At 38.8% G+C, this 14,704-nt stretch overlaps 1 long non-coding RNA gene across 2 annotated transcripts in view; it reads right to left on the bottom strand.

Moving 5' to 3' along the window:
• LOC148186274 (uncharacterized) overlaps positions 1 to 13,121 on the bottom strand; it is a 69,029-nt gene extending 55,908 nt beyond the window's left edge. For both annotated transcript variants that reach the window (XR_015775031.1, XR_015775032.1), the window contains exon 1: positions 12,788 to 13,121. This is a non-coding gene — a long non-coding RNA (uncharacterized LOC148186274). The remainder of the gene's footprint in view (positions 1 to 12,787) is intronic.
• Positions 13,122 to 14,704: the final 1,583 nt, after the last annotated feature.

The raw sequence follows: 14,704 nt of genomic DNA, 5'->3' as shown, positions 1-14,704 counted from the left end.
TTTGGTTTGTTTACACTGTGAATTGCATTATTTATTGTGTGGATCCCGGCAACATTAGCAAGCCAACAGACCCAATTAAACTAAAGAGAAACTAACAATTTACTTCCATCTTTAACCCTTTGAAACCTGTATAGACATCAATTTTCTTGTGCTACACTCAGACGGCTTTCACAACCTACTGTATTTAACCCCTGTAACCTGAGCAAACTGGTTTGATTTCCACTGAAAACATAAAAGGGGCAATGAGCAACTTGGCAAGAAATGTTCAACAAATTGCAAAAAATTATTTTTAAAAAATGACAGAATTACCTGAAAATGAATCTTAAAAATCTCAGGGAAAAATGCCCAGAAAACTCTGTTTGTATTTGTATTATGGTACAGAAATAAATGTATTGTTTTTTCAGTTTTCAGTTGTTGGGCAGTCATTTCATTTTTTCTTTTTGTTTTTTACTTTTCTTTTTTGCTTTTTTTTTTGCTCATCTTTCTTTTTTTCCTGGTAATTTTTGGACCATGTCTTGTTAAGTTGCTTATTGCTTTTTACCCATGTTTTTGAAAGAAATCAAACAAATCAGTTTACTTTTCAAAGGATTTAAGTCATTATTCTGGCTTGGGCCCTAATAAAAAAAGCAGAATAATAAACAACACGGATCTCTCACAGCCTTTAACTGATTCAGCATTACTTTGTAGACGTCTCTCGTTGTCTCTCTACAAAATGCACGTGCTTTGTGGTTGTGTAGCTGCTATTCTGTTACACTAAAGTGGATTATCCGTAAACCAGCTGACGACGTCTCATGCCTCAGTGGTTTTCCTACGATCAGGTGAAAGATGGAGAGAAGAGTTGGGCACCAGTCAAACCCGCAGTGTAAAAAGATACTGGGATTCTCGGCTGCGGTGGCGTCAAACAAAGACTAAACGACAGCTCTGAACTTGCTCAGGAGAGATGACCTTTGACCTTTGACCTGTTAGGACCTCCCTGATCTGATATTAAAAGTTTTCTGTGATCGTGGGAGTCCTGAACTAAATCACAGAAAAGCTTTGTGTGCATCTCCCCGGATGTTTCTCAGTTTGTTCCTTTTGATCTTTAGGATAAATTCAAACTGTTCCTCACAAAGCTGCTGGTCCAAACTGCCCTCAACCCTCAACGTGTATGAAGAGCTGAAAGACGCCATCTTTGGTGCCATTGTCTCATTTAATTTTCTTAAAAACAAAGGAGGCCTGAGTTCGAGTCAGCCAGTCAGCTTTCATATGTGCATCAGTGTTTTCCTCTGACCAACTGCTTCCAAAATGACACTAAAATACAGCCCAGTATCTCCACATCACGATGCATGTCCAACACCAACATTTATTCGGGGCCAATGCAGGGAGTAGAGAAAAGCATTATGAACACGGTGCAATGGTAGAAGTGTGTCCACCCGTAAAGATTTGGCAAATCTGTGTCTGCTGTAGAGGCTAATCGGGAGCACATAGGGTCGGCACGATGTCAGATTTTCACTATATTGTGGCCAAAAGAGTTAATGATAAAGATATTATCACAATATCTAAAGAAAATGTAAAATCATCATAATAAGGCCATCACTTAAACTGATGTTTAATTTTATTTTTTGTGTATTTTTTCTGTTTTGGCAAATTAAACTTTAAACTTTCTTTTTTGTTTTTCTTTTAGCTTGCTCCATGCTATTATTCTGTGTCCCCTCTCTATATTCGGAGTGTTTTGCAGGTCCAGAGCTCTTTTTTTCCTCAGCAGGACTTTGTGAAGTTTAAGTCCGAGGGTTTTATTGATGGATGATTGATCAGTTGATTTTGCGTTGGAGACGTGTGGTTTGTGCCGCCACAAAGCCGCCTAGAGCGTTAAAGGGCGGCTCGTGCTGTTTGGGGTTCGGGCTCGGGGTCAGTATTTCATGTGATGATCTCAGAGCCAGATTCTGGCTTCAACTCTCACAGATCAGTTTGATTCAGGCTGTAATTTTTTTTGGCCTACTGAGAACTCAGTAACAGTACACTCTGTGCTCCAATGAATAACGGAACGGTATAAACATTTCAAAGGTGCTCCTAATCAATGGTCCTGCTCCAAATATAAATAAAAAACTCACAATATGGTGGACTGCCATAACTAAATGCACAGAAAAACCTGATCTGTTACTTTTGTAATGATGTTTAAAGAGCTTTTTTTCAGGTTAGGGTCATAGTTAAAATCTGTGACTAGTTCCCCAAAATCAGCACACAGCCTAATGCTGTTTCTGCATGGGAGCTCCAAATGTTAACACATGTTGCTTTTAGACATTTGTGCTCCAATATGTGTGTTCAGTGTCTGCCGACAGTTCAGAGCGCGCTGCGTATCACTATCAGCACTCGTTGTAAATCGCACTCTCAGCGATTTCTGCTCAGTCATGGTAACAGAAGCATGACTGGGAAGACAGGAAGACGGGGCCATCCAGCCTCGCTAACCTTTACATAAAAACACCTCTCTGATGGGAGGATGAAAACTTTGTTTTCAGAGGCTCTCTGCTGGAGTTTCAGGTTGCGCTGCAGTTGTCCTGCCCTTCCTGCAGCACTCCCAGCTCCTCTGGAATCTCGGGATGACACTGGAAACGGGTCAGCGGAGTCTAAAAACGGACGTCGGCCCTCCAACAGTTATTGTCTCCCGTCCGTCACACCCTTTTTCCCCTCACACAGCTGTTTCACACGAGGAACATGACAGCTGGTTGCAGGGAACGTGCACGTTAGCGAGGTCAGTGGAGGCACACTGAACTGTGGGAAATCCCAGAACGGGAGGCCCTGGAGGTGATGAGGAGCGGCTGATGGATAAAAGTTTCTGACAGCTATTAGAACAGTAAAGATTGATAACTGCTCCCTTTTGTTTCTCTTTCTTTTTCTCGTTCCTCATAAAAAGATCAGGCATTTCCATCACAGCCACTTTAATTTTTTGCTCTGCTGTTATTAAACATCTTCCTGCGTAAGTGTTTCACTTTGCTTTGAATTGTTTAAATGTATCTCTTGACAAGTAAAGCACTTTTTTGTGAAGCATATTATCAAAACTTCTATATAAATATAGGTTTATAAATAAACGTGAGTACTAGCCCTGAAGTACATTTTGAATTAGAGCTGTAACCTAAAATATTTGATTTTTTAATATTAATTAACTGTTTAGACTAAAAAATGTCAAGAAATTGGGAATTAATTCGTTATTTGATGTCATAAAAAAGAGTTCAACAACATGATTAACAGCTGAGTGAGCCAGCTGGTGTTGTCGTGATCAGTGGATGCTAGCGATTGGTTGACAGTTTTTTGGGCGGAAAACTTGATACTGCAGAGATCACGAATGCACAGATTTTGGCTCCAAATTACGTCAGCAGCATAAGATGGCAGCTGCTGTGTCTGGAATATTTTGGTTTCATTTTTGTGAAATGAGAGGAAGTGGAGATGCATCGTCCATCTTTATGTACTTTATGTACTTATGTACTTTATGTCTAGTGATGCGATTAAAATATTTGTTTGTTAACTACATGTAATCAGTATGTTTATCTACATGTAATTCTAGTATGTTTTGCGCCATTTCAAAAATGTAAGGATATTGTGATGATCATATGGGTAATATCGCAATTATTTTGGATATTTTATTGTGAAGCACTTTGTAACAAGCTATAGAAACAACGTTTATTATCATTAATATTATTAGTAGTAGTAGTCATAGTAGTAGTAGTAACATGAAATTGTCATATTGCCCCATATCAAGCAGCAACTAATGATTGTTTCTTAATCAATGGTAAACATTATAAAATGGTAAAAAAATAAATGTTTATTTAAATTCTTAGAGCTCAGCCTAACATCCTGTCTCCATAACAGCCTCTACTACCTGCGGACCTTCATATACAACGACATGAAACCCCAAAAAAACATCAAACTCCATACAAGAGAAGCTGGATTCAATTCAAGTCATCGGTGTATGCGTTAACCCCCCCGGTTGGCTGTGTGTGAGTTTATGTTTTAGTCTGGTCGCTCTCACCTTCAATGAGCCATTTGGGGCCTTGAATATTTCCAGGGTGGACAGCTGTGATCTAAATATACAGAGAGACTTCCTAACTTCAGGAAAAAAAAAGATAGAAGGAAGGGCCCGATTCAGATCCTCCCCTAAATTTCCTGTACTAGCGTCCCTCAGCGACTAAAGAAAAACACAAACTAAAAACAGTGGCAACATGCAGACAGCGGAGGTCAAACAGGACACGGGGGAAAAATATATTGATTATACTCTATGTATCGCTGCTGGCTCCCCTTAAAATGACTATATTACGAACAACAAGTAAATACTGCAGCATAATCTTTTTAACTTAACTGCTTTATTTATCTCTTTATCTTATCTTATCTAACTTAACTGTAACAGTAATACATTCGGGAAGTTTTGTATTTTAGCATTTTACAGTTTTTAGATTCACAATATTGATACAAATGTTGTGCCCATATCTCTGTATAACATATAATTTCAGTATTGTATTTATAAGCCATACTGGCCTGCCATAAAACAGTGCAGAGGAATTTTATTTACTTATGTCTTTATTTTTTTATTAATTACAGTTTAGCTTACAGTCAGCCACAGTGGTGATCTCCTGTCTTGTTTTGTAGTACACGGCGGGCCTGTCGAACACCCTCTGCACACCTGTCTGATTCACATTCCTGCACTCACAGTTGCCAAACGACAACGTCAAACTGCTGCACGCTCTCACACAAGCTCACAGCGCTGTGGCTCAGAGTACATTTTATTGCCAGCGGTGCTGATCTGACACACTGAATGATCTGAATGCTGATGTTATATAAGCCGCACCTCATATGAGTTCAGAGTGCCTGTTTAAAGGGCATGTATTCATACTGTGGTTGTGGGCATAAATAAAAACACAAGGTAAAGGCCTGAGGAGCATGCGGGGAGAAAATCCACAGCCTACCGAAATATGGCTTGAAAAGTGTCTTTGAGTACGTAAATAAATGTTTAGGTGAATGACTCAGTCTTAGTGAAACTTGTCGCGTAGCTCTCCATTACGCACTCCTTTTTCGTGACAGATTGAGATGAATTGTGTGAAAGAGGTGCTCTGGGTCGCTCCGGGGACACCCTTGAGAGGTGTCGCTGTGCGGCCTGTGACGCTCTCTCCGGGAGTGGGGAACAATAGGTGGAACCAGCTGCTGTGGGAGTCGGTGTGACTCAGTGGAGGAGCTGTTTACAGGCAGCCGGCCGCTCGGCTCAGGCCGGACGCCGGCCTACGTCAGCTCTCCCACAGTTTATCGCAGCGCGGCCCTGCAGAGCTGCGGACCCGTGTGTGTTCGCCGGTTCACAGGGAAAGGTCAGCCTTCATCACAAGGTCCCCACGGCTGCAAGGTCCCCATATGACACTCTGAGCACAATGAAGTTTATCTATAGCACCTGTTTGATGGATTGGACAGAAACACATAAGCTGCAGATTTTGCTCCTGCGACATTTGAGGCCTCAGACTCAAAAGTCAAAATGGAATAAGTTGGTTTGAGCTCAGGTCGTAATGTAGATTTTCTTTTTTTTCTTTTTCTTTTTTTTTATCAAATTTTTATTTAGTTTTTGTGTAGGGTATAATAAAAAATCATACATAGCTGCATCTCATCCATATGTGCCCATATGTTTTACAAATTATGCAGATACTGATATTCAAGAAGGAAATTAACCTTTTGTCTTACCCTCACGTACACAAAAAGTTTGAAAATCAAATTTTTAAAACATGAATTAAACATTTTTAGAATAAAAAACAAGATTATTTCAATAGATGTATAATCAAAAAGTTTGTACTATATTAATTTCAAAAATTTGGGACGGGTTTTTTAAGTGCCGACAATTTCATGGGAAAAATATATTTTTTTATATTTTTGAACAAACATGATTATAATGATAATGACTGAACACATTCTTAAATTGTCTGAAATTGTTAATTCTTGTTTGGGACAAGAGTGTTTTCTAGCAAAGGGAAATTATACAAATTAAAACAATCCTTTAATGACAATGTTTCACTCCAAAAACTGAATTATTTCATTGATAGGTTATAATTTTAAGGCCTTTTAGGTCGGACTTCATTTGTCCCGATTCTCAAGAATTAGTGACAGAAATTACTTGTCTGCTGAGTGACTTTCCTGACTGAACAGATTTTGTTTGCAGGGCTTGTAACACCACGTGCATACGCACAGTCGTGCACGTAAAATGTGAGCTGTGCTCTTAATAATCAGCTCTATATGCACGGGTGCACGTGACTTGGTACACTGAATATTTTGTGCAGGGCTGCCAACTTTCAAACAATGACCACAAGACTCAAGCACACATATTACATACTCTCACGCCACACATCCATTTTCTCACACAGTAAAAAATAAATGTATGACTGACACTGGACACGAAAAGAGAACACTAACAGCACACGGGCAGAGCATCAGCAGCACCATGAAAAACACTGCAGTCAAGTTGAGCCATCATTTGCAAAAATCATGTCAGGCCAGCAGGGCTTATATATGGATGCACATCTATTCATACAGTTATGGTATTTGGAGCAGACAAAAAGGACAAAAAATCTAAAACTACAGCAATAATTTATCACACATCATATTTAAGTTAAGTGTGTGTGTGTATATGTGACCAAAGAAGTCTCAATTTGTAGTTGCAAGTAGTTTCACTGCACATTGCTGCACAGGGGAATTCAACTCAAATAATACTCTTACATGTTGAGAATGTCCTCATTTTTATTCTTATTACTTGATTGTATTTTAGTACTTAAATGTTTTCCTGTGGAGGTTAGCTGAAATTTTGAATGTAATCCTGTTCAGCATTACTTTGACTATGGCCATCTAAAATTCAGTTTTTGAGAAAATTAAAGGCAAAGTCAGCTTAAGGTTCAGGTAAATATTTATATATATTTAATGCATGTAATTTTAAGTTAAAGGCAGTTAATGGCACCAGTGCACGTACGCAGAAAGAAGTATTTCCAGCACTGTTTACCATTATTTTGTTGACTCACAGAATATTTCACTTGTGCATGATTTAAAGTTTTATCCTGATAAAATTATAACATATTAAAATGTTGGATTAAAGGAAGCCTTTGCTGGGCTGCAGTGCACTCTTCAGGACACATCAGCGGTCTTCCTCTTTGGTAACTTTCCCTCAGAGAAGTTACGGTAAACTCTTTGGAAACTGTCCTCTTACTCAATGACGGTTTGGACAAATGAACCTGTATTGCAACAACAGCAGAAGTGAGATTTCTCTGCAGCTTCACAGAAACCAGGCGATTTCTTCATGCAGCCATCCCACTGCCCCGTTAACTCCTACGATTCATAGCTGTCCTGCTGACCTCTGTGTTTGTTTGCAGTTTGTGGACGGGCAGCTGTCCCCGTTTTGTGACAGGTAAATATTGTGTTTCACCTTCCACTCGAAGGGTAGATTCAAAAATAGTTTCTTTTAAACGCTCCTGTCTTGAGCTCTGAGTAAACAGCACGTGCCACAGATACTCCGGCTTCGGTTACCCTGTTTTGTGTCTCCCACCTCACTTATTAAAGGACTGATGGGAATATCCAAATATTTTCCACGTCTGTAATAACGCACACACTCATGGTGAATCGGCAGGGATCATATTTTTTCCACCTCTCAGTCATTGGTGATTATTAGGGGAAGACAGATTTGTCAGTAACTGTGTGAATGTCATGTCAATCACAAATAAGTGATAACGACCCCGAGCTTAAACTGCAGGCTGAAACAAAGGACGCTGAGTCACTGCTGTGTCAGTGAAACCTGGAGGATCACAGTATTAAGGCAACAAATACAGATGTCCTGAGCTGAGCCTGAGAATCTGTATCAGGGCAGATTTCGGTTTATTTTAGTGGGTCAGTCTACAGTTGATCGAAACTAAAATCTTTATTTTGTCAAGTAACAGGCTGTCAGTAAAAGCAGAAAATCACATTTCCATTACAGACCGAAAACTCAACTGCTGAAACTGCATCTTGTACAATAAAATACTATTTCAAAAAGAACTTAAATAACTTAAATAAAAAATAATGCAAATGTTAAGTTGCATTGTCTAATGTTAATATTCAGCCACTTTATATGTTGCGTTTACTTGTAATGCACAAGTGAGAAAACGGCTTCGACTAACGTTACAGTCTGTGGCTGCTGTTACAATCTTCATTGTTTTAGTTATTTTCCAGGCCCCACGCTGACGCAAAAAGTGGAAAAAAAAAGTTAAATTTAATCATGTATTGCGCTAGATCTAGACAGTTTGCATTCACTCAACAGCTGCTCCTCTCATCCATTCAAATTTGGGAAGTCGTTTATGTAGAATCTAAGTGTATATGTAGGTATGGGGATAAATAAGAGAGTACTTTCAATTCTTTTTCGAACATGTGATTTTTAAGTTTAATTAGCTGGAGTATTTGTTATTGGGATTGAAATATTTAGAATAATTAATGATGTATTTGTTAGATAAACCAAGAAAAAAAATGAATTGCTAGGTCCAACCCCGTTTAGATCCATATGGTATATGTGATTTTTTTAACATTTATTTTGTTTATTTGTTTTTCAGTTGAATTATATTTGTAGTTCAGAAATCTCCACTGTCAAAAAGACAAGTTGAGGTTAAAAAAATACAACGCATGATGTTTCCAAAGTCAGCAAGTATTCATGTTAAATAATTGTGATTATGAGTTTTGCCCTCATTGAGCGAAAAAAGCAAAAATGCAATCGGCACCACTTGGAGAGAAAATAGGACTCAGAGCTGTTCTCAGGCTGCATGCAAGTCAAAGTTACTAAACTCAGCAAAAAGTACCAGTAAGGACATTTTTTTGTTTTTTTGCAGCAGTAATGTCCAACACTTTAATTTCAAGTGTCAGCATGCAGGGTGACAGTAACATGCTGATTAATGCAACTTAATAAAAGTTAGAAACTTTTGCATTCATTTAAAGAGACATATTTTTATTTCTAGCAACAATGACCTCTTTAATCCTCGACTAATATCTATCTGGACACGTTCAATTTACCACCGTACCATAATACCTACTGGTCTTAATGGTGGATTAAATCCATCAAAGGTCAGCCCATCCCTCCTTACTGCTATTTGCAGAGACACAAATAAAGACAGCGAGACAGATGCACCGACCCCAGCAGAAGCAGAAGGGCATGGTTTCCACGCAGATATTCCCAAAATCTAAATTTAACCCTCTGCTCCTATTTTCTGTTTAACAAGGGGAAACAAACTGCAATCAAGCAACATGATCGGCCCGGGACGCTCAGACGGAAAAAACGTGCCGAGTCAAAGTAGCAGAAGGGGGGAAAAAATACATGATCTCTAGTCTCTTTTTATCCATTCAGCAACTCCCTCGTTTGATGTTTCAATTTTACCCCGAGCTGCAGCCAGTTGTGTTGTGTGGTCTTGAGTTACACAGAGGAAGAGCGAGTGGAAAAAAAGAAGGGCAGGAGACATTCGATACAATGGAACCACGAGGGGAGAAACCGTGTGAGGCTGCCAACATCTCCGCTCTGCCTCCCCCTCCTCACTCGCTCCAAACATCCCTGAAACACTCATCTGGGTCCGTCTGCTGAGGTTACGCCGCGCGGATCAATTCACAATAAAGTCTGAGCTGTCCTCAGCAGTCCTCTCACCTCCCACTGTGTTTCCTCTCCCCCCTCTTCTGTGTGAAAACATGCTCCTCTGACCTAATTATCTGGATGTCTGATTGTTTCCTCGAGGTGTTTAATTAACCCATTGACCTTATTATTGTTGTCCTCTGAACGGTTAATGTGTCGAGCATCTCTGAATATATATTGAGACCTGCTGTGGTGCTTGTTCCTGATAAACATGATAAAGAGTGTGATAGGTTAATACTTTTTACTTTTTAAGTTTTAAAATGCTCTTCCCCAAATTGTCTGCTTTCAAAAAATAATGATTCATGGAAAATAAATACGTTCATAATAGCTCACAGGCTTTCTGACCATGTAAAATGCACTTTAGAGATCTCTTTCTGGTCCCGAATGGCTGACAGTAAGCAGGTTTCCATTACAAATTTGTGCAAAACTTAAGCAATATTTCCATAATGTCGATAAAATGCAATTTTGAGGTAACTGAGTTTCCACTTTGTGATGTTCTGTGACTTCTCCTCTGAGGATAACATTTCAAGAAGCATGGTGATGGATGTTAAAAACATTAGCAGCTTTATTTCTATTGCAGCCACCGCACTAGCTGTCATTATTTCCAATCACAGGCTACGTAGGCGTGTTATGGAGCCGTGATGGAAAGGCGAGCCGCTTATACGTGGGAGCAGCCACATAAGAGGGATTTATGGGAGATGTAGTCCACGATTTAACAGAAGAGATGTGGACTCAAAACTGGATGATCTGCTCAAATTTTCAGTGATTCAGTGGGTTGCAAGTCAGTGATTATCGGTGCTTTAGGGGGTCCGTATCAATAGGTTTCACATTTATGAACCAAAGCAGTATCAGATAAAAATTATGATATATTTTTTAGATCTCAAAGATCAATAATGTTATCAGCCTCAAAAATCCAACATCATCAGTCTTGCAACAACTTACATCATGTTTTTGATTATTATGATCATAAATCTTTGGATTTGTGAATACTGTGTTATATTTTTTTCATATTATTCTGATGTTTGAATATAAATCGTGCAAAAACAAAGCTGAGGCTCAAAGATAAACACAGAACGGTAGTGCCCTGCGTTGGTCTGCCATCCCGTGCCGTCATGTGTCTAAATCAAGAAGTGGCCTCTATAGGATCCCGGGCACGCGACCACTCTTTAAGTTCATCGCTCCATATTGTGTTTACACTTTAAAGCCTGAGGAGGTTTATTGAGGCCGTTCACCTCCTTCGTGTGGAGCTTCCACCGGGTCATTCAGCGTGGCCTCCACATTGTGGCTTTAATCCTGGAGATGCCTTGCTGTTACCGGGTAGAGTTTCTTGTTTAAAACAAGGCACGGCAGCGTTGTGATGAATAGTTTTGCACTGAAGTTAATCCTCAGTTCCTCAAGCGGTGGCCCTGAGCCTTTAACACCCCGCACAGCGAGGACTTCTCTGCGTGTCAGTGGACGGGATCATTTTGGACGCACTTGCTGGTCTGTAAATGGTGTGTGTGAAGGTCAACAATGATGAGTCTGTTCACCAGCATTAAAGCAGCATTAACATATCTGTTTATTCTAATACAGAACAGACAGGAACGTCACGTGGAACGAGAGTATGTCGAGAGTTAATATTTAGCATCAACGCCTCGATTTCATCATTCACAGCTACGGATGTGCAGGTGTCAAATTATTGCATGCAGAAATATCAAGGCGCGTGGTATTATCACACAGTATTAATAAATACTATTAGAGCTGACATTTAGTAAAATGGCCTAACACTATGTTTGCCTTGAAACACACACAGAGTGTTTTCCACAAGTGCATTCAAGCTGAAAATAGTAGCCAACTGAGGGCAGAAGTTATTACAAGTAATATGAACTAAGGCTTCACAATTAATTGAAATATTATGGAATTGCAATGTAACCAACTGCAACATCCAAGGCACAGAAGCTGCCATTTTTAAATAAAGCTAAAATGTGTCACAATATACCATTATAAATAAAGCACCGCAGTGCTACAAAGTTGCTCCAATCTGCAAATCATATTTCAGACATAAAGAAACATGCCTGTTTGTTACAGACCACAGCAAAAATCACATCAACATTTTTTTTCAGTGAAAATGAACTGCTATATTTGTCATTCCCCATAACAACATCCGCTGACACAGTCCTGCTGTGAGTCAACAAAACACCTCCAAATCCCACTTTAATATTAAACACACTTGTATTTCTCTTTGCACAAAATGTGTTCTTCAAAATCAAACTTTATAAAATATTATACATTAATATTATTTTCTACTTTCATTTAGTTAGTTTTTTAACCAACGTCAGTCCTAACCATAAATATCAAAAATATATTCATTATATTTCAGAATTCAAACCCTTTAAATGCCACATTTTTGTCATGATGCCGCTATGTTTTTAGATGAAAAACAAAAGAATGAATTATTTTCAATATAATACATGCTAAGTAGATATTTTTTGAGATGATCCCAGTCTGGGATATGTCAGTAATTAGTGGCAACATTGATTGTGACAGGTCACCTAATGGAAATAGCATGTATTTTCTCCACATGCCAACTATGGTAAAAATGACTTATTAGGTGGAAAATAATAAAAATTATAAATTCCAAATGTCAGTTTGAGTGGGTTTCAAACTGGTTCAACGTGGGTTTGCACTTAACAGTCTGAATGTAACTATTTAGTTTCCAAAGTGTATATTAGACTTATGTAGGAACTGAGCTGGAAATTCACAGATCTGCCATATGCATGAACACAGTCAAAATTATCAAAAAATGAAGAATGGAAAGCGCATAAAACGCAGCAAACAGTCCCTAAGGATTAAAATCAACGACCAACCAAAAACACTTCAGCCCACAACACCAGAATTCATATTTCAACAGTAAACAAACCATAAATCACAATTAATGTGCCAAACAGAAGCCAAAACACATTAAAATCATGCCAACCACAACAACAAAACACCTAATAGTGCAAACACCAACAACAACAAACAGCAGCAGATAAACAGCAGCAGCTACCAAAACAAGCCCAAAAACAAGCCTGCAGACAGTGACTGTTAGCCTTATTTTACATAAACCAGCGTCACAGATGATCCATAAGAGCCAGACAAACACACAGACACACATTAGCATCGGCAGCAGGTCCTTACTTTGTTGACGTGAAGCTCTGATCCTCAAACAGTCAGCAGACAGCTAGTTAGCATCCTCAGTTAGCATCGCTAGTTAGCATCCTCCGTTAGCATCCTCAGGTGAGCTTTAGGCTAATTTCCCGACGGTCAGCAGGTGTGTCCACGAAGAGAAGCGTCCGGCGGACAGCAGCTGACCGGCGGCGGCTGGAAGACGCTCCAAACACCATTACTCCCTTCATAAAATAAACTTATTGATAAATATTTGAGAAATACGGCACTGAATCCTCAGGGTCGGTTAGCATCCCGAAGTTATCCGGTTTAACAGTCGCGCGCAGGTTGAATATCCCGCGTGATTTCAAACGGTGCGTTTGATTTAAACTGCGGAAGTACAGAAGGAAGTCACATGAAACGTTTTTTGTTGTTGTTGTTGTTGTTGTTTTTTGCTTTTTGTTTATTTATTTACCCACTTATTTTCTCGTCTGTTTATTTGTATGTAAAAAAAAAAAGTGTTTGAAAAGGTACAAGAAAATTAAAAATGAAGAAAAGTTAAAGAACACAAACAGGAAATGACCTCAAAAAACGGGATTAAATTATAACAAATCCTGTAACCATTTTTAATATAATTATATATAATAATATATATATATTATACATAATTATAATAAATATAAATGTAGTTTTCTTGATATTTTTTCCCAGTTATTTGATGATTCTCCTTCTCTCTCTCTCTCTCTCTCTCTCTCTCTCTCTTACACACACAAACACAAATTCAAAATCAAATCAGCTTTATTGGCATGAATGTTTGTCACATTATTGCCAAAGCAGAATAACAAATAACTTACTCAAATGAGTAAGTAATTACAGAAATATAATTAATTTCTATTCTCTTTCTCTCTCTCTCTCATCTTGTACATTTTTTTTGCAGTTTATGAAAATGCCTTGCCAAGTTGCTGATTGCCATTTTTTTTTGTTGTTGTTGTTGTTGTTGTTTTTTTTAAATCAAACAAATTTTCTCATGTTTAAAAGGTTAAAATGATTGTAAAAGACATCTTAATCCAGCACAAAAAAGATGTCGACTTCATGTTGCCCCCTCTGCGATTTCAGAAATTAGCAGCGTTCAACTCCACTCTGGATGCTATTAATGCATGACAGCGTGTGTGTGTGTGTGTGTGTGTGTGTGTGTGTGTGTGTGTGCCCTCTCTCTGCAGGGCATGCGAGGTGGGCTGTATGCGCCGGAGGTGAGCCCGCCCTGAGATGGTTAATAACAGCTGAACCTGTCAGTGCCACTTGCTCAGACAAAAGCCAGGGGTGAGTGGAGGGGGGTCATTTTTTCGAGGGATGTGGTCTCTCACCGGGGGTGGGGCACATGTTTGGCACCGGGGACATCACGTACGCAGGGCAGGGGCACCTATGCCCACTTTGGAGCGGACAGGCCTGCACACATCTGAGCGAGCTGCAGGAATAGACGAGATTAGAGGGCAGATTTAAAGAATCAAATAGCTGATTTCCTTTTTTTCTTTTTTTAAATTGTAAGACAAAAGACAAAACGCTGACAAAACTAATAAACACCAACATAACAACAACAACATGAAGTAAGAACAGTGTAAACAGGTCAGTTGACAACATTTCCACAAGTGTCAGGGATGTTGATTTGATGTTAGTGTATGCGGTGTGTGTGTGTGTGTGTGTGTGTGTGTGTGTGTACATAAGCATGTGCCTATATTCTCATTCTCATACGATGGTGAGAAAGAAAGTGGAAAGAAAAGACACATTTATTAATCAATAAATACTTAAATATAAAAGAAAGAAAAGGGGGTGGGGGGGCATACTGCCACTACTACCAAATAATAATAATAATAATAATAATAATAATAATCATAATAATAATAATAATAATAATAATAATAATAATAATAATAATAATAATAATAAAATCAG

Source organism: Plectropomus leopardus, chromosome 19 (genome assembly GCF_026936395.1).
Source record: "Plectropomus leopardus strain MGB_pleo_1.0 chromosome 19, ASM2693639v1, whole genome shotgun sequence".
Lineage (NCBI taxonomy): Eukaryota > Metazoa > Chordata > Actinopteri > Perciformes > Serranidae > Plectropomus > Plectropomus leopardus.
This window is presented reverse-complemented; position numbering and strand designations above follow the sequence as displayed.